Source organism: Pipra filicauda, unplaced genomic scaffold (assembly GCF_003945595.2).
Source record: "Pipra filicauda isolate LSUMZ 115617 unplaced genomic scaffold, ASM394559v2 scaffold148_size1903560_pilon, whole genome shotgun sequence".
NCBI lineage: Eukaryota > Metazoa > Chordata > Aves > Passeriformes > Pipridae > Pipra > Pipra filicauda.
The window spans coordinates 655,152-679,371 of record NW_024103973.1 but is presented as its reverse complement, the minus strand read 5'-3'; the positions used below and the strand labels follow the sequence as shown (position 1 = coordinate 679,371).

General features: G+C 38.1%; 1 protein-coding gene and 1 long non-coding RNA gene across 2 annotated transcripts in view; one reads left to right on the top strand and one right to left on the bottom strand.

Moving 5' to 3' along the window:
• Nucleotides 1-1,332: 1,332 nt before the first annotated feature.
• On the bottom strand, nt 1,333-2,376 carry LOC120322733. Its single transcript, XR_005562605.1, has 2 exons — nt 2,268-2,376; nt 1,333-2,000 (listed from the first exon to the last, which is right to left on the bottom strand). It is a non-coding gene; the product is annotated as an uncharacterized LOC120322733 (long non-coding RNA).
• A 96-nt stretch (nt 2,377-2,472) lies between these two features.
• FHIT (fragile histidine triad diadenosine triphosphatase) overlaps nt 2,473-24,220 on the top strand; it is a 546,368-nt gene continuing 524,620 nt past the window's right edge. Inside the window, exons 1-2 of the mRNA XM_027723035.2 lie at nt 2,473-2,496; nt 6,581-6,664. The gene's annotated coding sequence lies outside the window, so the exon portion shown is untranslated. The remainder of the gene's footprint in view (nt 2,497-6,580; nt 6,665-24,220) is intronic.

The window sequence follows — 24,220 nt, the reverse complement described above, 5'->3', positions numbered from 1 at the left end:
TGTATTTTTGTAAGCCAAGGCTTTTGCTGTAGCAGTAGCCTACCTCTTCCCACGTTTCTTACAAATCTTAGCAGTTGTAAGTATTTATGTAACACATAATCTCTGGTTACAGACAGGGGTTGCAAAGTTAGAAGTGGAGAATTATGTCTAGAGCTATTCAAAGAGATTAGAATTTGCAGTTTTCAACACTGTTGAATAACAGTCAGGGTTCATGGTTTGTTTTTTTTTTCTTTTTTTTTGGTTCTTTGTTTGGTTTTTTTCTGGCTGGTTTTAAAACTTTCTGACATATTTAAGCAGATTTTCTGATGTACTGCTTTACTGAAATCCCTACTTTTCCAGCATATACTCCAGTACAGTGTTTGTTTTCATGGAATCACGAGCGTGGCCCTGGAATAACAAAACAGTCTTAAATTCTTATCTTTGCCCGCCAACCTCAAAAGAGGCAACGCTTTTGTATAGTAGTTTAAAGTACTGAGTAAACAAGGGATAACACACATAAAAGGACACATGAGTGTATTTTCATCAGGGTGTGATGGGCAGATTAGGCTGTTGAAACCAAGATACAGACTTTACTGTTTTCATGTTCCTTATGACAAATGGAGTCAGTTTTGGGAAACAGTCACTGGCAGTTGCCTGCTGCACTGTTATTTATTAACTCAGTTCAGTGAGTTCAATAAGACATCAGGAAAATTACCAAATCAGTGCAAGGTAATAAAACCAATGGGCAACTGTAGTGTCGTTAAAACCACCAGGACTTCATGCTAGGACTTCAGGAACATAAAGAGAGCGAAAAATTATTACACCGAAATTAGCATTTGCAGTGACTTGGTAACTTGAGGTGAAGGTCCGTCTGCCATTCAGGGTGTAACTGCAGAAGATAATAATTGAGAAATAAGGTGACCCTTTGATGGCAAAATACTTCACTAGATATGGGAATTGTACACACTGTGTTTGCTTCTGTAAACAAAATGAGTGCTCAGTATGTTTCTCAGGATCAAGTGGATATAGGAAGAGCAGCCACTGCTGGATTCTCAGTTGCATAATCCTAGAAGACAGGTGTATGGACCGTAAAAGGGACATATCTGGGGGAGCTTTGCAGATAACAGTCTCAAGGGACCTGTCGCTGTGCAGTGTCACAAAGGGCTGACAAAATGTGTAACAGCAGGGAGAATTGATTCTGTCACTTCAGCATGGAGTGATTTTTGGGATTAGGCTGGGGACTTTGCTGTATGGGAGTACAGATACCTAGGCATTACTCACAGCAGTGGCATAAAAAGGCAGTCTTGGCTCTCTGTTGGCATTAAGTAATAATGATACTTGATACCACATTCATGAGTTGGTGACAACAATGTCTTCAATATGTGTGTACAGGATAAGTTATGACACTTGCACTGTTGGTCATTATTTGTGGCAGTACTCATTCATACAGCAGTAAAAGAGCCTTGCATCACTTCTTAATGGTATCAGCTCCAGCAAATACATCAAACCTGTCTTTCATACTAATTTTCTTTAGAATATAAAATAAAGTTCAAGGTTTGGGCTTGAGCCCAGCATCTCTGATTGCCTGAAGCACTGGAATAAAAGTAATGTTCAGCAACTTAATTCCTCTACAGTGGATATACATAAAAGTAGCTATTTAAGAGAGCATTCTTGGGTACCCGGCTGAAAATGAACTCTCTACACACCAAAGGCCCATTAGAAACCTGGCTTTCTTCTGTAAGACCTTGTCTTCACTACAAAAGCTCAGTCCAACCTAGCAAAAGCAAGGTACTAACTATGCTTTTTTTCCTTTAGGAAAGCGGTGGACGGAGAAATACTCGAAGGCAGAAGCTGATGACGGTGCTGGATGTGCTGCTCTGGAAGGAGCCGCTGCTTCAGAGCGCCCTGTTTGAGTCCGATACCGAACTGAGGAGCTCCAACACCCCTGTCTGTGCCAGGGAGATCAACGGGGTCCTCAGCGCTGCCCGCACCCGGCACGGGGCGGGGGAGTCTCACTGGCGCTGCACGGAACCAAAAATTAAAGCCACGTCAGAGGAAAGTAAAACTATCGGGAATGTTACAACTCTCGCCTCCAGTGTGGCCCAAACCAGACACCTGGGCAGCAGCACAAGCACGGGACGCACACCGCGACATTACTTTCCCTATTTGTAATCCTGTGACCTCTTGCGATGCCAAGTCCACCCAATCTGTGAGGCTCAATTTGTGACTTCTCCCTGCCGACCACGGCACAGCCCCGGGTGTGCTCCTCCTCCGCTCCCCAGCTGTACCTTGCCCGTGGAGGGAGGGCTGTCACCGGAGGGTCGGCCACCGTGGCCAAGGAGCCGCTCCCCTCACGGCGGGACACTCCCGGCCGGCAGCACCGCCCTGCCCGTGCCAGGGGGGCGACTGAGGGAGGCTGAAAGCTGGTGAGGGCTGGGAAGGGCGGGCGGGACGAGGGAGCACCGCCCGCCCCGCGCTGCCATAGGCGGCGCTGCGCATGCGCGTCACTGCGGGAGCGTAAGTCTCCATTTTGCTCCTTTCTCCCTCCCCTTCCCTCCCGTCTCTGCCGAGCTTCCCGGCGGGAGGAGCGGGTGCTGAGGAGAGCCGGGAGCGGAGCGCTGTGCCTGCGCTGCCCCCGCTCCCTGCGGCCGTGCCGCTCCCTGTGCCCTCCGCGCCCGCCGCCCCGGGCGGGTCCGGGGTCGCCTCGCTGCCCCTCCATCCTCCCCTCCCTCCCGTTTGGGTATTGAACCGCCCCACGGGAACGTTTCGCACTAATTTAAGTGTTTTATTTGGTGGGACCGCTTGCCCGCCTGCTCTCGCTCGGTGTGCGGGCAGGGACCCTCGGGCTGGGCAGAAATACAGCAAATCCAGAAATACAGTGTACTGCAGCAAATCCCAGCAAAACCAAGGCAGTCATTGCAATGACCAGCCTACGTTTGGATCGCAGAGTTATGTTTAATGTGTAAGGCACTAACGCTTAAAATCGTTCTTGGTGCTTTACGCGCTTTGTCCCAAGTGATGGATCAGGTGCTCTCATAGCAGTTCCTAAAGGATTTGAGCGGAACGTGGGTGGGCTGGGTGAGAACGCCATAGGCAGGGCAGAGGGAGCTGTGTTTTCCCAGGGATACCACGTGTTCAAGGAACAGATTCATATCGCAGATCTTTCATAAGTCATTAAGAAATTAGTAAATTCCAGAACTAAAGAACTAAAAAACACCTGCCCTCGCCCTCCACCCCCCCAAAAAAAAAGTCCACTTATTCTTGATTCTAGGCTGAAACCTAAAATGTGAGCTCAGCGATGCTCAGGTGAAAGTTGCTTTTGAGACAGGAAACACAGCTTAGGCTCAAATTATTTTTGTGGGCTTTAATGTCATTAAAAATCGTTAATGATTTGACACTTAAAAACAGGAATATGCAAAGTTCAGTTCAAAGAATATGTGCACACAATATGTCAATTGTAAGCAGTTTGCAGCTTTCTGAGTATTTAGTTTTCAAATGTTGATGATTCAAGTAAGACATTCCAGAGCGTGTGCTAAGATCTTAGTTTTAAATTGAATCACTGAAATGTCTAATGGAAAAGTGCCGCTAAATGTTTTTCCTTTTTCCTCAGGACAAGATGTCTCTTATCTCCAATAAATAGCAGGCCCCCCGATTTCATAACCAGCTTTCACATTTCCCTTCAAATGCATTTTTAGACATTCTGAGTAGTTTTAAATCTTTGAATGACAGCAGAGTACAATTCCTGCCTTTAAAAGTTACATTCTGTGTGTGGAAAAGGAATTCTCGTGCTTTTTTAATTTATTTATTAAACTTTTTTTATTTGAGTCCATTTTTCAGGCTTTTTTTCAATTTCTTATAATTTGTTACCTTTGTTATGGTTTATGTCTCAGTCTGAGTGCAATGAGAAGAGTGTGTTACAGAAAGCCTGTAGTAATAGTCAAATATTTTAGTTTGACAGCCTTTGAATTGTATGTTTGCATTTTCCATTGGCTTTGCTAGTGACTTACTTAATATTTTTACATGTTGGGAAAACTGGAGGATATAGAGATGCTATGGAAAACAATGGCTTGGGTCAACTCACGTAACTTAATGTTGAGCATGAGATTATCCACTTGTCATGCATATTACAACTGTGTGTGTACTTTATAGGATTTGCCTTTTTGTAGTTACAATGTATAATCCTCTCATATTCATTTTGTTGTCTGTCACATGAATCCTTTTGTGAATTTGCAGTAAATTGAATTATTCAGTTTTATATATGTCAGTCATTCTTTCTTCTCCAGTATCTGCAGCTTCATTTATGTCAATTACATTTATTTATATTATTTCATGTATTTATAATTTTGTCTATTTCTGCAAGAGTTAAAAATACTGTCACTTTTCAACTGTGTCATCTGATTTATGTATAGAATGTCATTAGTGTGTGTATAAAAAGCTTCAGACAAATTGGTCATGTTTACTACAGTGGCCCAAATGTTGATATATTAAGCCTGCAAGAAAGCTGTTGTTGACTTCTGTAGCTCAGATTCTAACATGAGACTGATTGCAAAATGCAAATTGATTATTTCCAAATATTTTGTTGCTGTGTAGGCAATGTTTTATTTTGTACATTAAGATTAATTAGTTCTAAGTGAAACTTCACTTGGGCAGTATAATCCATATTTTCTCCTTTTTAAAATAATACCTTAAATGTCTTGTTTGCCTTCCTGTGGCTTCTTCACTTACATTTAAATTATTCTTGCAGGGCTACATGTTTTTGTTGCTTTGCTATTTCCATAAGCTCTAGGGGAAAATGGACGCTTTAAAGAAGGTCTTAATAAATTATGTTCATTCTTCTTGTCTTTCTCTACTATACCAGTAATTTATCAAATAAAACTGTTAGATGTGTTTGGCACAATGTGTTCTTTGTGCATCCTTGTAGTTTATAACTCATGTTTTCCAAGTGCAGAGTTAAAATGTGTATGTAATTGGATTTTTTTGTTTGCTTGTTCTGGTTTTCTTTTGATTTTTTTTTAATTTATTTATTTTTTTTAAGGCCTAAAACCTAACCAAATCTGGTTTTGTTTTATTTGGTGCTAAAATATGTGCTGGGTTCTTTTGGGTGCTTGAGTTTATATGAAGGAAATACGATTATCCCTAAAGCTACAGGGTAATTCTGAGTATCCATCGTGAATACCCGATGTCAGAATTGGAAACCTTTCGCTTTGGAGTGTTTGTAAGTTTTTGTTGTGAAGTAGTTACCTCTTCATGTAATAATGAGCACACATACGAAGGATAAAATTGGGTTGTATGAGAAGCAGCTTCATAATCAGCATTTAGAAAGCTTTACTAGTGAAAATGAAACCCGGGTTAGTTGAACATGATTCATGTGCTTTCTTTTGTTGTATCTTTAAGCTGGATCTAGTCCTTTTTGTGACTAACCCCTCCCTTTCTGTGTTGATTCAGTCTTGGTGGTGACTGTGCAAGTAAATGTTGCTCGTTCTCTCAGAAGCCAATCAGTGACTCAGCTGTTAAGAGTTTCTGCAGAAGCCCTTAATTAAGACTAATTCCTCCTCCCCTTCCTTAAATGTCAAGACAGTATGTTAACTGTATTCCTACAAGGAACAGATTGGAGAGTTGTTACAAAGAGCTCTCCTCTCCTGGTGCTTAGATCGTGAGGGGAATCCCATCCCATAAAAGGACCCTAAATGGAGGTTGAAGAGACTGTGGTCCCTCAGGGAGATGTGTCAGAGAGAGAGGCCGAGGTTACCTGCAGAGAGGAGCAGGTGTTCAGAAAGGTTCCTGCAGATGGTTGAGGTAACAATGAAGAAAAGACTGGGTTTGAGTGCCTTGGACTTCATTATTTTGAAAAATACAACTCCACCCTCAGAAGTTGAAACCATTAACATAAGAGGTCCTCGAGCTACACAGCACAATGTATTAATGGTCTATTTTCTATTTTACTTGTTTCCTCTGGTTTCAGGCGAGGTACAGGAGATAAATGTTGCAAACTTCATGCTTGTTTTCATGGATACTCAGCTTTAATTATGTTCATCTTTTGCTATTACGTTGATATTCCCTCACGAGTGCATATCACTGTGCTGGATTTCAAGGATCTGGACAGTAATCAGGTGATTCGTTAGCTGCATTTCAATGGAATTGCTATTTATACTCAGCCAGAGATTTTGCTTTGATTGGCAAAAGGAACATTAGGGAATCATCCTTAATTCTTTAGTTAAACTTTAGGCTAAGGTGGTGTTGAAAAGAGCTTGACAAGCACAGCAATTCAAATAAAGGTAAACCAGTGTTCTGGAGGCACATCTTGCAGCAATCTAATTATAATTGTGGACAGTGCATTATTGACATTTATAAGGAAGAGCTTTGTTGACCAGACTCCTTTTTACTGCAAGTGATTAGAAGTTTCTTTTTCCTCCTGTCTTAGTTCTTACATGTAGAGTGGTGTCACAGACCAAGTAGAGTTCAAAAAAAAAAGCAGGTTTTAATAAAGAATAGGCAAACCAGCTAATACTATTTGCAAACTCAGTTTTCCTTTGTTAATACTTTATGGTTGTTAAAATCAGCTGCTGATACTGGACCTTTCCACTCTTATTTGCTTTTCCAGATCTTGGATTACTTCAGCTTGCTCCTGCCAGTTGCTCTGTTTAAGTTTCCAGTTTCAACTTCCCTGGAGCAGAAGACAGGCAAGGTAGTGTTCCATTGTACCTTTCAAGTGACATGTTTTCCTTGCAAATATTTGTAATGAAGCCCAAGGTGTACAGAATGAATATTTAAAAATACTCGAGGTAAAAGTAGATTAGAGCACTGACTCCTGTGAAAAAAGGGACGAGCTTGGGACTACAAGTAGCTGTATAAATAGTGGTGTATGTTTGCTGGCCCTGGTGCCACTCTTAAGGCAGCAATCCCTGGATTACAGTTTATTCTTGCTTTATACATAACACAGCACAGAAAAGATGGCTGTGTTGTAGAGATTCAGAATACTGAGTTGTCTTTACCTAAGTGAAAGCTTTTGAGCAGTAATGCCTTTGGTAGTATTGTCTTCTCCAGAGGAGTAACAGTTTCCTTCATTCTTACTGAAGCTGCTCAGAAAACCACAATCCTGTCACATTAAAAAAAGAACCCAAAGTGTAGGATTCACTTAGAATAATTATCAACATGCAACTCCACAGCAGAATTAAACATTGGTATTTGCTGAAAATCAAATAGATTATCATGGCCATAAGCCCCTGGTAATTATTGCTTTCTGTGTCTTAGAAGGAACTTGGAAAGGTCAGGCATATTCTAATGGTCAACAGTCAATAGATGGGCAAAATGTAGGACTTTGGGCAGATCTCACATAACAGATGGCTAATATGTGGTTTTCCTATGTTAAAAACCCAGGTATGCTGTAAACTGTATTTCCTTTGGGAAATACTGTATTTCCTTTGGGTTATATTCCTTTGTGCCATGAGAAACAAGAGTATCCCTGGATAGTCGAGAGGTTTGGGTCGTGCGAAATCTGATCCTTCAAAACAAATGCAAATTCTCAAACATGTAAAATTACAGTAGATTTTTTCAAATTTATAAAGTACTTCTAAAGGCCTGCTCTATTTAGAAGTGGTGTGACTATTCTTGCAGTAAACCTGAAAAATTGTAAACAGGTCTTGGCAAAAGAGCTGGTTTTAACCTTTGAGACAACGCTAAAGAAAACGATCTAATTGTGGTGTAAATAAACCTTCCTATTTTATTGAGAATGTGTGCTTTTCCTCTCATTGATTTGCACTGCAATATTGAATATTCCCAGTGTAACTCATCAGATTTGCATTGTAATGCACCCAAAATCAGCTGCATTTGTCAGCTTCACATCTCTAGATACTCCAAAGTACAGATTTTCTGTATTGGCACTGCAGTGCTGCCTGTTACTTTATCAAAATGGTGCTGTGACTTACTGCATGAATAGTCAAAAACATTTCTATTAATTCTTCTGAACATAAATGTTTTTTAGCATTAGCATTTGCAGAGATTTAGCAAGGTGTTAAGTTCCTAAAAATCTGATGGCTCTGGTAGGTATTGGCCTTGGCAGGTGTTTTGTTGTTTAGAAGTCATTGCCCACTGACTTTTTGGAGTAGTTTTTATATGTCATTTAATTTGTTTTCCAGAATTATTTCTGAAATGTTAAAGAATAAGGCTTTAAATTGGCATAGTGCTGATGTTTGGCAATAAGGATTCATGTTATTGTCCCAGTCAGGGTTATTATGCAAATACTGAAAATTAAGTACTTTCTAAACTGTTTTGCTGGACTTGTGCACAAGTTTTAACTGAGAACTAAGAGATAATGAAGGACTGTTAGAAAGCACTAGGTAACATAAAAGGCTCAAATTTGCATTCAGCTTGTATCTGGCATCAGTGTTCTGTTAGTAAAAACAATATAATGATTCCCTGAATGGATAGGAAGTATTTCATAGTGGCTTTGGATTTGTAAATAGATTTTAAATGGCATTAATGCATTATTATTTTTCTAAATGATCAGTAAAATGAAGTGGTGCTGGATTTTGTTGTTTTCTGTTGTCAGTATTTTGCCTGTTTTGATGCTTTACCTGACTTACTACCTTCTTGATATTCCCCTTCCAAAAAAAAAAAAAATCATTAATTTTATATACGTTGTCCATGACCTTTTTGGCATTTCAATGAATCAAAACCAGTAGCTTCATTACAGGCTTATTTAATATACAGTAGCAGATCAACCAAGCTGACAGTCTTTAGATCCCTCTGTGAAAGGACTTTGAAATTACACTTGCAGAGAAGTCTGTGTCTCCTTTTTATTTCCTGTGCTGGGACATCTCCTAATGATTTCAGGCTTTCAGTCTCTTCTTAGCGTGTGTTGTGTTATTAAATATTTAAGAATTATATGGTTGTGATGAATCCTATTTCAGAATAGCAGAAATTTGTTCACTGCAGAAAGTTTTCAGTTGGAATTTGGCTTTAAAACATTCAGTATTAGAAGGAGCTGGGGGAAGGACAGAAGGGAGCTTGCCTAAATCTGAGCTTTATGAGTCTCTTCAGTCTTATTCTTGACGAGGCAGATGTTTTGCTGAAGAAAATGCATAGTCTTGTTTAAAACATGGTTAACTTGACATATTTGTGGAAAAAACCCAAAATGCAGATGAGCACATCTCAAATGAAGAGCTAATAATCTACCCAGTATTTCAATAGAAAATGTTCTGACCCTGGACTTCAGCCTCCATTGTCCTACAGGCCTTTCTAGAAGTTGTATTTAAACTGCAGTGGTGTTACTGTTTGGTGAACAATTGTGCCTCTTTGTGTGTTGCTGTGAACTATTATCAACTAATACCTTTGGTTCAGTTATCGTTACAGACTGGTGTCATTTGCTTATTAAAAACTACAAATATTATTATTTCTATAATAGCTATAAAGAAATATTAATATTATTTAGATAAGGAGTTATTATAAATTTATTTATTGTAAGTTGTCCTGCTAAGTGCTGAATTAGAAGAGTGTTCTTGGCAGTGGGACTGTGGCAATTAAGCTTTTCAGTCTGGATTGTAAATAGTTGTGGGGAATAGTTACTTGTCTGCAATGTTGTAACAAAAATCAGGATTTTGTTTTTTTTTCTTTCAGTTGTTATATAAGAGGATACAAGTGGTTGCATGATTTAGATCAGGAAAGAGTTAGTGGTGGTTGGATGTTTAAGCAACACAGTGCAAAGACTCTTAGGATACAATTTGAGGTACTTGAAGGCTGGACAAAACAGTGCATTTTAGTATAGATACTTTTTATAGGAGTAGTCAAATAAATGAAAATTACTTGCTTAGGAAATAAGTTTTTTTTAAAGTTTTTTTTGTGCCTAAAGATGCAGACAATTGTTTTAAAATTAGGAAAGAAAATATGGAAGTAGAAAGAATGTTTACTCTGTGATTGACAGTTGTTTTTTCCTTTATTTTTTAGTGTAATGTTAGTTTTTGATCATGTATGTGAACATTCTTCGTATATTGAAACTATGAATATGAAGGCAGCATTAGAAAAGATATCATTCTACATTATTTATGGAGTGTTTTGTGTTTATGATAAGACCCACATCCTCTCTAGTTCTGTGTTGTGTGTTGGGACTGAATGATGCAATTACCCATAATATTTGCCAGTGTTGTAAGAAAACCCCTGTTGTACCAGGTGTGAGTCCCTGCCAAGGGCCAGGGCCTGTGGGACTGTGCATGCAAGGTCAGGCTGCTCTGCACTCACACACTGTACCCAGTGATCAGCTCCCTTCTCAACCTTCCCGATAAGCTGAATAAATTAAACTCCTTAATAGGAAAAGATGAGGATACCAGATAGCTGGGGCTTGTTGACAAGCTCTACAATTCTCTGTGAGCAGAGGAGAGAGAAAAAGTCCAACACAGCGTGGCAGAAGAAGGATGTGACTGTTGCCATAATCTAAAAGGGTTGGCTGGCCTACAGCGAGTTCAGGGAATGAGTCAGTGACCCAGGGATGAAGGAATGCTGCTCTGGAAACTGCCTTGTCCATGATCCCACCTCAGCTCGTCTTGGCTTTCGGCAACGTGGAGGTTGCACATTCGGAATCTAAACAGGGCTTTCAGCTCCCCTTGCTAATTCTTCCCATTTCAGGAGGCATAAGTAATACAGCCACTGGCATTGACCTGTTTTGGAGCTTGCATAAGTTATAAGGCTTTTTTCTTTGTTTTTCCAAATGTTGCAAGCAATGATCAGCTTTGGTGGCTGATAAATGGTTTGTAACTCCTTTTGCAGCATCTGCCCTTCCAGCAAGGAAGGTGCTGTCAGCTGGTTTCAGTGAGGGCTCATTTGTGAATATTTTGGAGTACTTCTGTTCCTTGTAACTGGGGAGTTTTTACTAGTCAGCACTGCTTGTCAGGTTATTTATGCTGCAGATCATGATATTTTTTATTTGTTACGTCTGAAAAATCTTACATAATCAATGTATCTGAGAGTCTTTAAGCAGCCTACTCTATGCTGGGTGATCAAGGATGCAACTGTAGGCCACTCCTACAAAACCTGATTTTTAAAATGGTTGTGTAAATTACTTTTTTTTCTTTCAGATGTCAGCTCTTCAACTTAGCTGAGACAGAAACTGCATAACTGGCAGAAAGGGCTTTTCTCCTAGAACTGAATTGTGCAGCTTAGCAGGATATTGAGGGAGTAGAATTTCAGAGGAATCTTTCCTGAACCTGAGACTCTTAGGGTTATTTAAAAAAATATTTAAAGATGGTTTTATTTTGGTAAAATGTTGTCTTTTTTTCCCCTTAAGTATAGTTTTGTCATCTTTGTTGCTACATGGAACCTGAGACAGACTAACACTGTGCAAATCTGATTAAAATTATCTGTGCTGTTTCAAAGGTCAGGTGCACTCAGTGAGTTTGCTTTCAAATTATTTTGTTTATTCTGTGTACGTATGCATCTTGAGCTCTATAAAGGTCAGGAGAGGAGATTCATTTTGGAATTTAAAGAAGTTAGGTTTTTACTGCAGGTAGCCCTGGTTAGTGTCATTTGAACTAATGAAAATTATTTTCCTGTGTTATTTTCTTTTTGCTGTCTGTTTTATTTATCTAGTGAAACTTGTTTGTAACTATGAGGTCCATTTGAAAATAAGGCAGTATTAGTAATGTTTTTAATTTTTTTCGTATTTTGTATGATCTGAAAAATTTAAGTACTGTTTGCCCGAATTAAATAGTATTCTTATTTGGGTTTTGTTTTCTTGGCATCTTTAATTCATCTGGTAGACTAACTTTTTTCTTAACTAGAATGATATGTTTAAAGGATACACAGTAGGTAACTGTCTGTGGCCACAAATGGTGTAATAAAATAGGCGTGGTGGTGCATTTCCTTTCAAAGTCATAACAATCCTGCTTATTAATGTTCAGGTTGACTAAAATAAACACAAAAGAATTCAAGTGTGTGTCCTGAAGCATAACTAATTGCAGTTTTCAGTCAGAGAACCGGTGACAATTAGTGAGGAAGCGGGATTCTATTAAATACAAAAGAAACTGCATTGTAAGGAGCCTAATTTTTGTCCTGAAAAGGCTGTTATATAAACCCCCATACGTTCCACTTCTGTCTCTAGAATGGCTGAAATATTTCTGTTGAGTTATTTAATGATAACTTGTAGCAAAACAATAATAATGATGATTTTTCACTAAAACATGACCATCATTTTCAGTTTACATTCCCTTGGAAAGTCTTGAGCTGTTTAACCCAATCAGGTTTTTATGTCAAAAGCATTCTGACATTTTCTTTTCTGACTACAGGAGATGAAATCTGAATGAGGCAGAACATGCTGATGGAATGAACGTAGTACTGTAGCTTAACAAAACTGTGTTTTAGTGCACATTTTACTGAAAGGATGGACATATTTTGGAGTTATATGAAAGGTTAGAAAATTGCTCTGAGTCTCTTTTTATGTGTAAAAGAATATAAATCTCATCAAGGCAGTTGTGGTGCTTTCAGTGGTAGGTAATAGATGCCTTTCTAAGTAGAACACTCCCCTTCCTTGCCAAAGATTGAATCGGGGTATATTTAATCTGTAGTTGCTTTGGTTTGTATGGACATAACTAAGCTTGGGTATGAGTAGCAACAGATTGGTCACACAGATTTCTTTTTAGTTTAAGAAATTGCTTTAGTGAATTGGGTATTTGGCCAGGCTGGTTGACTCTAATTTCATAAGGCAAACAGGTGACTGCTGGGTGTGTACTTTGAGGGACATGGGGAGGCTTAGACTGGGTGCATTTCCTTTGGGAGGTTTGCCAAGATGCTGCCACTGCTTTGAAGCTCTTTTTTTTCTTGTCTGCTTCTTCCTAATTAGTGTAATTTGTAAGCTTCCCTCCACTGATTCATTATTGTTTGTAGCAGGCACTGTCATTTCTCTTTACCTAAGTGTTTTCAATGAGAAATATTTCTCTGTCAGCTTTTCATCAGTTTTGCTGTTGGAATCCTAGTCCATTAAATAGCTTTAGTGTTTATACCTGTTGTGAGACATATCCTTCCTAGTGCTTCAACTGAAGCAGTAGCTGTTAGGCCTTGACAGTGTGATTTCAGAAAAATAAAAAGCTTTTTGAAATTTGGAAACTTTAGGATATTTGAAGTACAACTTAGAGTATGTTTGATAACATAAATCATGTAGAATTATTGTATGTACTTGACTTACTTCGAAAAATTTCTGTTAAGTAATGTTTTATCCTGGTTTTAATTTTCCCAGGTGTCAGGAAAAAAAATTGCCTTCTAATATTGTGATATTAACATTTTTTATGTCATATTAATTCTGATGTGTGGCTTGTTTTCAGAAGATTTGGTTAGCTGGGATAAAATCTCAATATGCCTTATGCTACAATGGCACATTTCTGAGCAGTGAGTTTGAGAATCAGAATTAAAAACCAAGTATCAGTATCTAAATTCAGGAGAATAGAGAAGAATAGACAGGGGGAAAAGGTAGAGTGTGAAAATGTTGTTCTTCAGAGGAAGATTAATAACACTTTTGAGAGTGATATAACACCTGATGTTGCATGTAATCGAATTCTGGCTTAAATAAATACTTTGGATGCTTCTTAAAGCTTCTAAAATTAGTTTAAAATTTTCTTCCAGAATTGGGCTGTAATATGGAACCAAATTCATATTAATGTTCAAGGCTTTACACAAAATAAAACATTGCTACCAGTGAAGATCTTTGATACATGAAAGCAAGTCTCTTAAAGTGGGGGGTTGGTAGTGGATTCCAAGGTATTATCTACTAAGCGTCCTGTGAGACACACTGGGAATCCTAGAATTAGGAATAATTTGTCCTTGAACTTTTTTGTTATTATTTGGTACTGAGACCAGAGCGATGGCTTTGGTGTGGCAGTGTGGGGGATGGTTGTGTTTATGCTGCAGTGGGCACTGTGTAATTATGTGCTTTGCTGCCTTTGCACATTTATTGTATTGCCATTAGGAAGCTTATAATGGGTATTTCTCTTGCAGTGTAAGAGTTAATTCCTAGATAGAATCCTCTAATGGTTTCAATTTGGGGTAATTTTATCTGAAAAGGAAATAATTTTAATATATTGTATTTAATCTGTGTGTTGACGTGGTGGATTATCTCCGCCTGTAAGGTCACATCAGTTCCCTTGGGTGCTTCTAATTCCTGCTGTGTGTGTAATGCAGGTGTGCTGGGACAATTACTTTCAGCTTCTCATGGATATGGAGTGCAAACAGTGAAAACTAAATAGGAGCACAACTGCTGTTTTCTGAAATACAAAGGATACCAGAGCCTTGCTGTTCGTGCGTGTCGTGTGTGCACCTGTGGGGTGAAACAGTGGCTGGGATTGTCTGCTCACAACAGCACTGCTGCTTCTGTGCCTCTGAGTTCTTGAAGCTGAAAGGTTGTGGCTGTGTTCTTCCTTCTTTGCTTCAGAGATGTTCCATCATAAACATACATAATGTATGTGAAACGTGGAAGTAAAGGATGAGCATTATTCATTCTGTCCATATGTATTATGTGTTTGTGTTGTTATCCATTTAGGGTTCTATGCTCATAATTGACTGAATTAGTTATGCATTTTTGAGTTCCACTTTGTTTTGGAGAATGCAGACTAGGTCTTGAGGAAGTTTGGAGAAAAAACTGGAGAATACAAAGAATTAAGTATTGTCAGTGTTGATGAAAAACATAAATCAGAGAAAAATTGATAACATTGTTTAAATAACTTCTCATAAGTGCGTAAGATTCTCATTAGTGCAACATCAGAAGATGGATGAATATTAATGAATGAGATCAAAGACATTTAGAAATCAAAGCAAGTAAACAGTTATTTTTAAGAATTATATAAGTTTTTAACTGCATAAAAATATGTATCTTCTTAACTGAACGGCTCCGTGAGAAGGTTTTCTTGAAAATATTTTTCCTGAAAATTTCTGTGTTGAACTGGAAAGGCAAGTATGTAACATAAACCAGAAAAATGTATACATCAAAACCTGAAATATATAAAATGTCTTGCATGTGCTGTATCAAAATATCTAAATTCAACAGTGGAATCAAATAGGCTGGAATTTGCGCTTGGCCGGAGTCCATGATTTGAGCTTGACTCAGACTGTCAGCACAAATTGCTAAATATTGAGAAGGAAATTACTTCTGGATGTCTCACACTCTTGCTGTTTGCTTTTACATTCCTAGCTTTTACATTTCTAGTACTTTTGGACAAAAGTTACCTATGCTGAAACATACATACATACATATATATATATATATACACATATATATATATATAAAAATATATAGTGTAATTCTGTTATAAAAATAGGTGTGCATGTCATTTCATACTGATTTTGATCATCAAATGTCAGAATAAGACCAGAACTATTTTCATCTCAATATCTGCTTTTCCAAATCTTATCTAGCAGTGTGATCTGTAGAACACAGTTATTTAATCTTTGAACTGTACATGCCAGTAGTAATTGCGTGGGGTATTTTGTCATCACAATAGAGTGCTAGTGAATCTTCCAAGATTTAGAGAAATGATTGGAATAGTTTATTAAATATTACTTTTCATTTATCTTTATATGTTTTCTAACATTCATTTAATAACTCTTTTATTCAACTAAAAATAAACTTTTTTTTGGTATGAGATGATTTAAACAAAATAATAGGTCTAGGCATGAGTTCAGGTATCTTTCAGTTTTCTTTCTGCAATTAAAATAAAATTGCGTATCTGTATAATATTTCTTCTTTAAAATTCTCTGAGGATTTTAATCCATTTAATCCACGAAGGTCATAGTGGAAATATCACTCCAAAGGCACAGATTCCCTGGTGCAAAAGGGAGAGTGTTCTGACCATAAAGTACCCAGTTGCTCTGGGCAATAGTTACATTATTTGACAGTTGGTGATTCCCACGAACTTTAATGGCAAAGTCGGGCTCGCGAGAGGATTCCTCAAACACTGTCAAAGAACCAGTTTCATTTTGAACCTGGGTATAAAGCTAATGGTATCTAACAGCTTTTAGTGTCACTGAATCAAATTCCTCAAGTAGAAAGAGCGGCTGCCATCCCGTTTTAAAGTGACCGTATGTTTGACCCAGTTTTGCGCTGGCGGTGTCGTCGCCATCGGATCTCGCTGCTCTGGGCTCTCGGAGCCTGACAGGCGGAACAAGTTGCTTCAGCTCACACAGCTCATCTGTCACACTGAGCAGCTTGCACGTTTCTAGCAGCTGAATGAAATGTGGAGCGAGTCCTCCTCCCCGCTCTCTGCCATCGGCGGCGTCAGCAGCCCGCTCACACCCCCGGGAACGGAGCGAAACCAAGGGTTAGAAAGAGAGAGATCAGAAAAAATATGGCTAGAGATGCCTTTAATAATTAAAAGGTGTGTGGTTCAAAAATAAGAAAAAAAATATATCCAGGAAGTAGATGGAAAGTTAATTTCCAAAGAAGGATGGCAATTACCTTATCTGAAGGGAAAGATGAATATTTAAGATCCGATACTAAGTTTTATAATCCAGTAGGGCAGCAAAAGGCGTCTCCGTTTGCATCATGAGCACCTGCTTAGCATTTAAAATGTTCAAACTTTTATGGAGATTTTATTTTCCCAAAATAGTGCACTAGAATTTTGTACACTAGGCCAAATCTTGCCATAATCTCTACCCTCTTTGAAGTTCTGCAGTGAGAGCAGTGTTAGGGCTCTGAGTTTGTGCAGGTTGCTCTTTGAAGTTCATGTGTGGCTGGCCTGGCTGCTTTATTCTTGCAATGACCGAATTTTACTTGTAGTTTTGAGAGCATTAGCAAAAGAAGCACAAACCATAATGCTTTGTAAATGCTGATTAGAGGTTTTTCCCCACGTTAAACACAGGAAGAAATTTTTCTGGCCCATTATGATATGTCCAGTTTTAAAAATATTTTTACTGGAGTAAAATTTCCAAGTAGTACTTCAGCTAGTAACAACCACTAAGTGGTTTCTGTTTGTTATAATAATAGTGATTGTGGTAATCAAATGATTCATGTGTGGCCCATGTCAGGAATGCCCTCTGGTATTTAAGAATGAGATAGATTACACTGGAGGAGAGACCTGCTAATAATGTTTTTTTCAAAGTGACGCTGTACAAAATTATTCAAAAGGAATATACCAGTTAATATTTTCATCATGGAAATGATGAGCTGAACCACCACAATCTAATGAAAAATAGGACTATGGAATGTATGGCATATGTATGAATTAGGGAGATATTTATATCTTTGGGCTTTACAGCTTCAGTGGAATAGAAAGGGTCATTCTGTGGTGATCGATGGATATGTGGTGAATTGCACAAGATCTGAGAAAATGAGGATTGCATTTATCATATCTAAGGGGAATGTCAAAGTGTGTGTCTGCCTATAACCCCATCAGTGGTAAAATGATGACAATATGCCTTTGGGAGATGCCAATCAATATGACTGTTGTAAAGCTCAACAACAGCTGATGGCATTTCATCTGATGAGTTCTGGGGTTGGCTTAGAGAGCTATGGAAAAAAGCAAAGAAAAACACCATCTTTGTACCTGCTTGGAAAAAGTTTGAAATAAGTCTCATAAAGATGAAATTGGACATAATGTTCTAAGTTTGAGAAATTAAATAAAGATGTTCAGCTGAATTCTGTTCACCTGGCCATTATAGACAGCTCCTGCACTCAATATTATTGCTGAGAGCATAACACAGAGCCTGCCCGTGGGCAGGGGTGCTGGAACTAGATGATCTCTAAGGGCCTTTCAACCCAAACCATTCTATGATTCTATGAACCAGAAGGACTTCTGCTGGTCTTGAAGAGTGAGTGTGTAATGAACTTCCCAGAGTGAACTTTGTTGGTAAAACCGGAAGTCGTCCTTAAAAAAAAATAAAATTGATGATGATGATTCATTCAGAAAGCCCACTGGTTTGCTCAACAGAAATACAGCCTTTGGTTTCTGAGCAGAATAAATCAATGGCAATGTCACAGATGAAGAATATCCAAACAAGTTCTGAAGTAAAATGTAAGTGAACAGGAACATTTTAACCAGTCAGCAGAAAGCTGCTGCTTCTGTCACGAAACCCATAACATATAAAGGCTAAAATGTATTTTGTATATATGTTTTTATTTTCCCATTAAAAACCTGTGAAACCTGAATCAGATTTTCTGTGGACAAGAGAGAGGGATTTTGGAAAGGATAACCCGAATGCATGCTGATAAAAACATGCATATATAATATATACACACACATTTGAAATATCTCAAAAAATTTTCAGCAGTAGTGAAGCTGGAAGTGCCTGAAATCTGTGGTCTTATTTCTTAAATCTGAAGTTCCCAGCTAGTAGATGTGCAGCTTTGTCCCTTGACTCGACCCATTTTTGTTGGAGTGGGTATCTTGCTCCTTATATTATTAGGCCTCATCTTACTGGTCTAAATAATTTGAAGAATCATTATAATTTATGTGCCATTCTGAAATTAAAAGAGGCGAGAGGGTAAAAGTGAGTAGAGAGAAGCAACATCTATTAGTACAGACTTTTTTTCATACAGTAGTAGCTGAACAAAGCAAATGTGATTATTAATGTATAGGCCAAACATTTATGTATGTATTTATTATCCCTTTGTAGCTTTGAAGTACAGAAAGAAGATACTCCAAAGGTGAGTGTGTTACATTGCATTGACAAATATTGCCTGACACCCTTTGTGTTACATTCACAGATCTGAGAGCAGCCATTAAAGATAAAGCTGACAGGACAACTTCTTTTGCCACCTGGCTTCCCTGTCGTACAAAAGTGCTGAGTGATGGTTAGAGGGAAAATGTAGAGAAAGTTGTTGTGCTGAGGGTCTCCAAATCTTAGAGAATAACTGCTGACTTCTGCTTTGTTCACAGTGGTTAAGTTATGCTGGTGTAGTTATATTTGCAGAGATTAATGCAGTGTATTTAAAAATAAATGCACTGGTACTGCGTCTGGTCCCCAGATTCATAACACCAGATGAGAAAACCAAGAAAAATTAAAGTGACTTTTTAATGGTTCTTCTGAATTTGCATGAGGCTTGATTGTATAGTATTGTGCATCAAGCATTTCTACAGAAAGCAGGAAATTAAGATACATAATACTGCGTAACTGTGGATTTTCCTCTGTGTATTAAGTGGATAAATACCTAAAACTTAGGTAGCAGAGCATTATAGTTGTATCACAGTACCTTTAGTCTTTGAAGATAGTTCAGCATTCTGTACTTGCTCATAAACGTATAACTTAATTGTTCTTTGATTAATAGTTAAAGTGGAAATAGTTTTTTTGCTAAAAAGAGATTGGATAATACATCAGGCACCCTGACAGAGACCAATTTTTATCAAGAAGCTGTTTTGGTGAGATTCAGATATCCCATAATATTTTATTTGTTTCAACTTCATCTTTTCATTTTCAGATTTTTCTGTTGTCACTCCCAGAAAGTTGAACTGTGATAATTAAAGCAGCCTACAACATAAAAGAAAGATTTAGAAATTCAAGGTAGTCACATTATGCAGTGAAATTTAAATTCATATGAATTTGTGGTGTTATAAATTGTAAATCACTATGATCAACTGGTTAAACAACAGATTTGTATAGTGTAGAAGGAGAAAATGCATGCTAAACTGTGGCATGAGTTTGTTTTTTTTTTGTCTGATCATGTTTGCATTTTATGACATGGCAAATAAATTTTTAATATTTATAGGCAGTTAAGCTGTTAATAGGTAGAAGAATATATTAAAAAAAGAGATCAGAGCAAATATTTCCAATGAGGAGAAGTATTTTCAAAAGAAAACTTTTAGGAGAACCAAGAGTGTACTTATGTGCGTGGCAGCAGCACTTGGTAGGTTTACAGCTGTTTGTACCTGTCTAATCTTGTGTTTATCTGCAGTTATCATAGTACCTGTGGTGTTGTGTGCTATAGGTGACCTTGAACCAAATAACCTTCTTGTATTTATCTGTAATTTAGATGGATTTGGCTTCTGTTTCATAAACACCTCCATCCCCCCAACAGTTCTTTCTCCTGTTCTTTATTTGGGTACAGAGTGAAAATGTCAGTTAGATCCCTTGCAGTGCCCGTGTCCTTTAGGTGGCACATCTGCTCAGCTGCTGTCAGATGCTGTTACCTGAGCTAATTGTCAGACTTGCTTTTCCTTGGAGGGATCCTGGCAAGAGGAAAAATCTCCTCCTCTGAGGAGGTGATTAATTCTGCCCCAGTGTGAGCACATTTCTCGGTTTCCACAGTCCTGCAGATAGAAGCTCTTCTCACCTTCTTTGTGAGCTGGTGGATCTGAGCCAGCTCCATCCTGAAGCTGCTGTCTCACCACTTTAGCACTAAGTTAAACTCAAGCTACTATGATTTGCCCCTTAGCGTCAGTTACTGATCTGGGTTTGATGTCAAATTAAGAGAATCATGCAGCTTTTCTTTGCATTGAAGAGGCAGTTTAGGTCTGTCCTTAGTATGTTAGTAGGACACTGAGCAAACAGGCTGGAAGAGCAGAAAATGGCAATGAAGCATCGCGATTGTAGAACCTCGTCCTTGGCTGTGATGGCATTGCATGGGGTGATCTCTGTGTCTCATTGAGAGCCTGACTGCTTTGCTTTTGAGCCCTGAGCAGGCCTGGTGAACTGAATCAATTTATCTTTTTGTGAGAACATGTGGCTTGAATTCCTGATTCTCCGAGCATGTTTATGTTTGAACTGTGATTAGTCTGGCTCCAGACAGAAAACAGGAGCTCTGAAGGCACCTTTGAGAAGAGAGGAATGCAAGGGTCTTTGCTTCTGCAGTTCTGTGCTCAGTTTGAATGCTCAGCAGAGGAGTTAGGAGGTACAACAGTTCTCTTTCTTGTATGAGGCCAGTTGTCATTTTTTTTAATGAAGTGTATATTTATAATCATTTAGGTTGGAAAGACCTTTATGATCATTGAGTCCAGCCATTAGCAAAGCACTGCCACTAAACCATGTCTCTAAGTGCCACATCTGCACATTTTTTAGATCTCTCCAAGGATGGTGACTCAACCACTTCCCTGGGCAGCCTGTTCCAGTGCTCAACAATAAAAAAAAAAAGGAGAAAAATATTCAAATGAAACTATATACCTAGACTATTAGTGAAAATGAGTGATGCAAGCAAGTTTTTGTGGAGTATTGTCCCACCTCTGGTAGGAGGGGAATAAAAAAGTCTACCTTTTGTCTTTTGTCTTGGAATATTAGAATAAATAGCTGTAGCCAGCTAGAAAGGACTAGAGAGAAATATGGTGTCAGTCGGATGTTTGAGGTACTGGCTATCTGGAAACAAATAATCCTAAATATTGACTTGCCAGTACTCTAACAGGGGAAGAGCCCAAGAGACAACATTAGTCAGGGCTACAGAACACCAAGCTGTATTTGAATGTGGGATGCTGATGTACGTGGAGTGTATGAAAGATGGGACTTGCTTGTGTCACCAAGAACGAGTTCTATGTACTGCTGGTTTTAAAAAAGTCTCCGATTTTCCAATAGTTAAAGGAAATAACCAGGGAAGGACAAAAAAAGATGGAGGAAGAGTGAATAGAGGAGAAAAAAAAAAGAATTATAAAACTTTAATCACTGGCACCTCACTCCCTGACAATAACGGTACTATTTATTAGGTGGAAAGATGGAAGTGTTCAGGAAAAGCAGTCCATTTGCAAAGCAGCAGACTGTGTATTCACATTGTTTTACTGCTTGCACTGCAGTGGATCTAAATTTGATCAAGTATCTTTGTCATTGAGAGGCAGTAAATGTTTTCCTGCTAATTGTTTCTAATGCATTTCTTTTAATTTATTGTGGACCTCAGAGTTGGAAACACTAAAAATTGCTCAGATTTCACAAAAGAACAGGAGCAATCTTACCTTGAAACCAAACAGGAGGGCCTGTTTCCTGGGGGAAGAAATGTGTTCCCCAAATGCATTTGTATTTCAGCTGGTTAATTTAGAAACGGCTTAATTAGTGAAAGTAGCAAAGGCCTGTTTTGCAAACCACCTCCTTCATATGTCTAAGATTTCTAAGAAAATTTTCTGTAGTAGTTGTTTTCTTATGAAATTATTGATTTTAATATTTTTCTGGGACAGTTGTTTATCAAAGTCGTCCCTGGGTTATATAGAAATTCTTTGAAAATACAATTGCATTAAACAGCATAGATTTAATGTTTTAAAATAAGTTACCTGAATTTGGAAGTAGCTGACTTTGGTAACCTGACGTGTCCCGTAGAAAGCAGCATGGTAGAATGGGAGTGTGTGGTTAATATGTCCTTTTTAAAGAGAGAATATTTATAGTACTAGAATACCAATTACATTATTGGCACAGCATAAGCCCTGAAAGGTGATTGTGGAATTAAGGTGACATTGCGTGTGAGTGGGATCGAATTTAAGTTCCCTCTTACCAAACACAATTGGTAAGCCCTTAGAATCTCCAAATAAATACTTGTGCTTTAAGGTCAGTCCAGACCTCGTGGATTGCTTTCCCTTTCCCTGATAAAAGCAGATGCAAGCATGCCAAATTGCTTTGCTCCAGCTTAACCCCAGCACTGTTTGAATTCATAAATGCTACAAAAGAAAAGCTTATTACTGCATACAACGGTGAAGTGGAAAAATGTCATGCCTACCTAATCTATTTCCTGGGAAGGGGGGGACAAATCTCTTTATTCTTTTACTAAGACTTGGGGAAATAAAATGAGGACTGGACGTGACGCTTATAATCAAGAATTGTCTTGATATATATAATATTTTCAGTGGGTATCAACCTATGCTTTCTCTTCTCTCTGGAATATTTTCTCTGAAATGAAACAGTAAAGGAACTTTTTTCTGTACTGAATTAGGATACTATCCAGTATTTAAATTGTTTTTAATTTTTTACTTGTTTATATAATAACTATTAAACAGCTGTTTCTCTGAAACTTTTGGTTTAAGGATAACTTGTTCAAATAGTGGCACATCATTTAGGAGATGAAACAAAGCAATGCTGGATATGGGTTTTATATGGTAACTAGTCTATAGCAGTATTAGAAATGGCATCAATGGGAGCTTTGCTATGAATTGATAACAAACACATAGTTTTAAATAACTTGGACAAGATGAAACTGCTCCTAAAATAGTGCACTTGAGGGAAAAGTAGGTTTTCACACTGTAAACAGGGTTCTTTGAAAGCTGGGAGAAGAAAAAAAAAGTAGCACAGTACAGTAAGTTAAATCATTACATTAATTGAACACTTGTCTGCTTGCAGCAGTTTTGTTTTGTGTGTGTCAGTGAATGAATTGTTGAGAAAGAAAGTAGAAGGGAAGTAGTAGTGGGTAAAGTTTGAAACAAAGCAATTAACATTCATAAGCTGTAATTGTGGGTAGTTGTGTTCAGTTCTCTTTCCTGAAGGTGGTTTGGTGGTGTTGTAAACTGCTGCCTGTAATCAACTTAGGTAATCTACAAACAGAATTTTAGTAAAAATGTGTTCCTCGGTTTTTGAGTGAGGATGACTAATACCTTGTGTCATATCAATGAGTCTTATTTTATTTCATCATAAATGTCATACAAAATTGCTTCCTTGTAAAGTTGAAATTCTGCATCCAGCAGGTGTTGAATCCTTTTCTTTTGGAAGGTGATGCTTAAACCTGAATGTCTCTCATTGTAGTTCCAAGCCTGAAATAGGGCAGGTAGTTCTCCAGCTATTTAATAGACAGTCTGTCAGCCCAAAGAGGTATTGACAGGATTTTATAGGGTGCAGATGGCAGAGAAAGATCTAGTATTTCATTGCTGGTCATTTTCTTTCCAATGACAATCCAGTTATTAGGTTGGTAGTTTTCTCACAAAACATATTGTGGGGCTACCTAATGAGAATGTTCCAAAGCCCATTGGTAATGCCGACGTATTTCTTGTAATCCTTTTGCCTTTGGTTGCTGTTGTTAAAGGGCAACTTCTCACTCGTGGGAAAAAAGCTCATTCACTGGGCTAAACATGAAAATGCATTATGCTTGATGTTATGCTTGATGTTCTTGGTTAAAGTATAATGTGAAACAGAATTCTCTCTCTACTGTCTCTCTTGAAGCTGTAGCTTCTGGGCAGAAATGGCAAAAAGATGTTCAGATTACAGTTAAAGGGATTCTACTTAATCATAGTTGGTAAGAGATTAAACTTTAACCATTCAATTAGAGCTCTTGGCCCAACTTTTTTTAACAGAATAAGAGCAGTAATGAAAAAACTTGGTCTGAGTAAGCGTGTGTTGCTTGACACTGCAAAAAGCATTCTCTTTGCACTGGGATACTGCATGT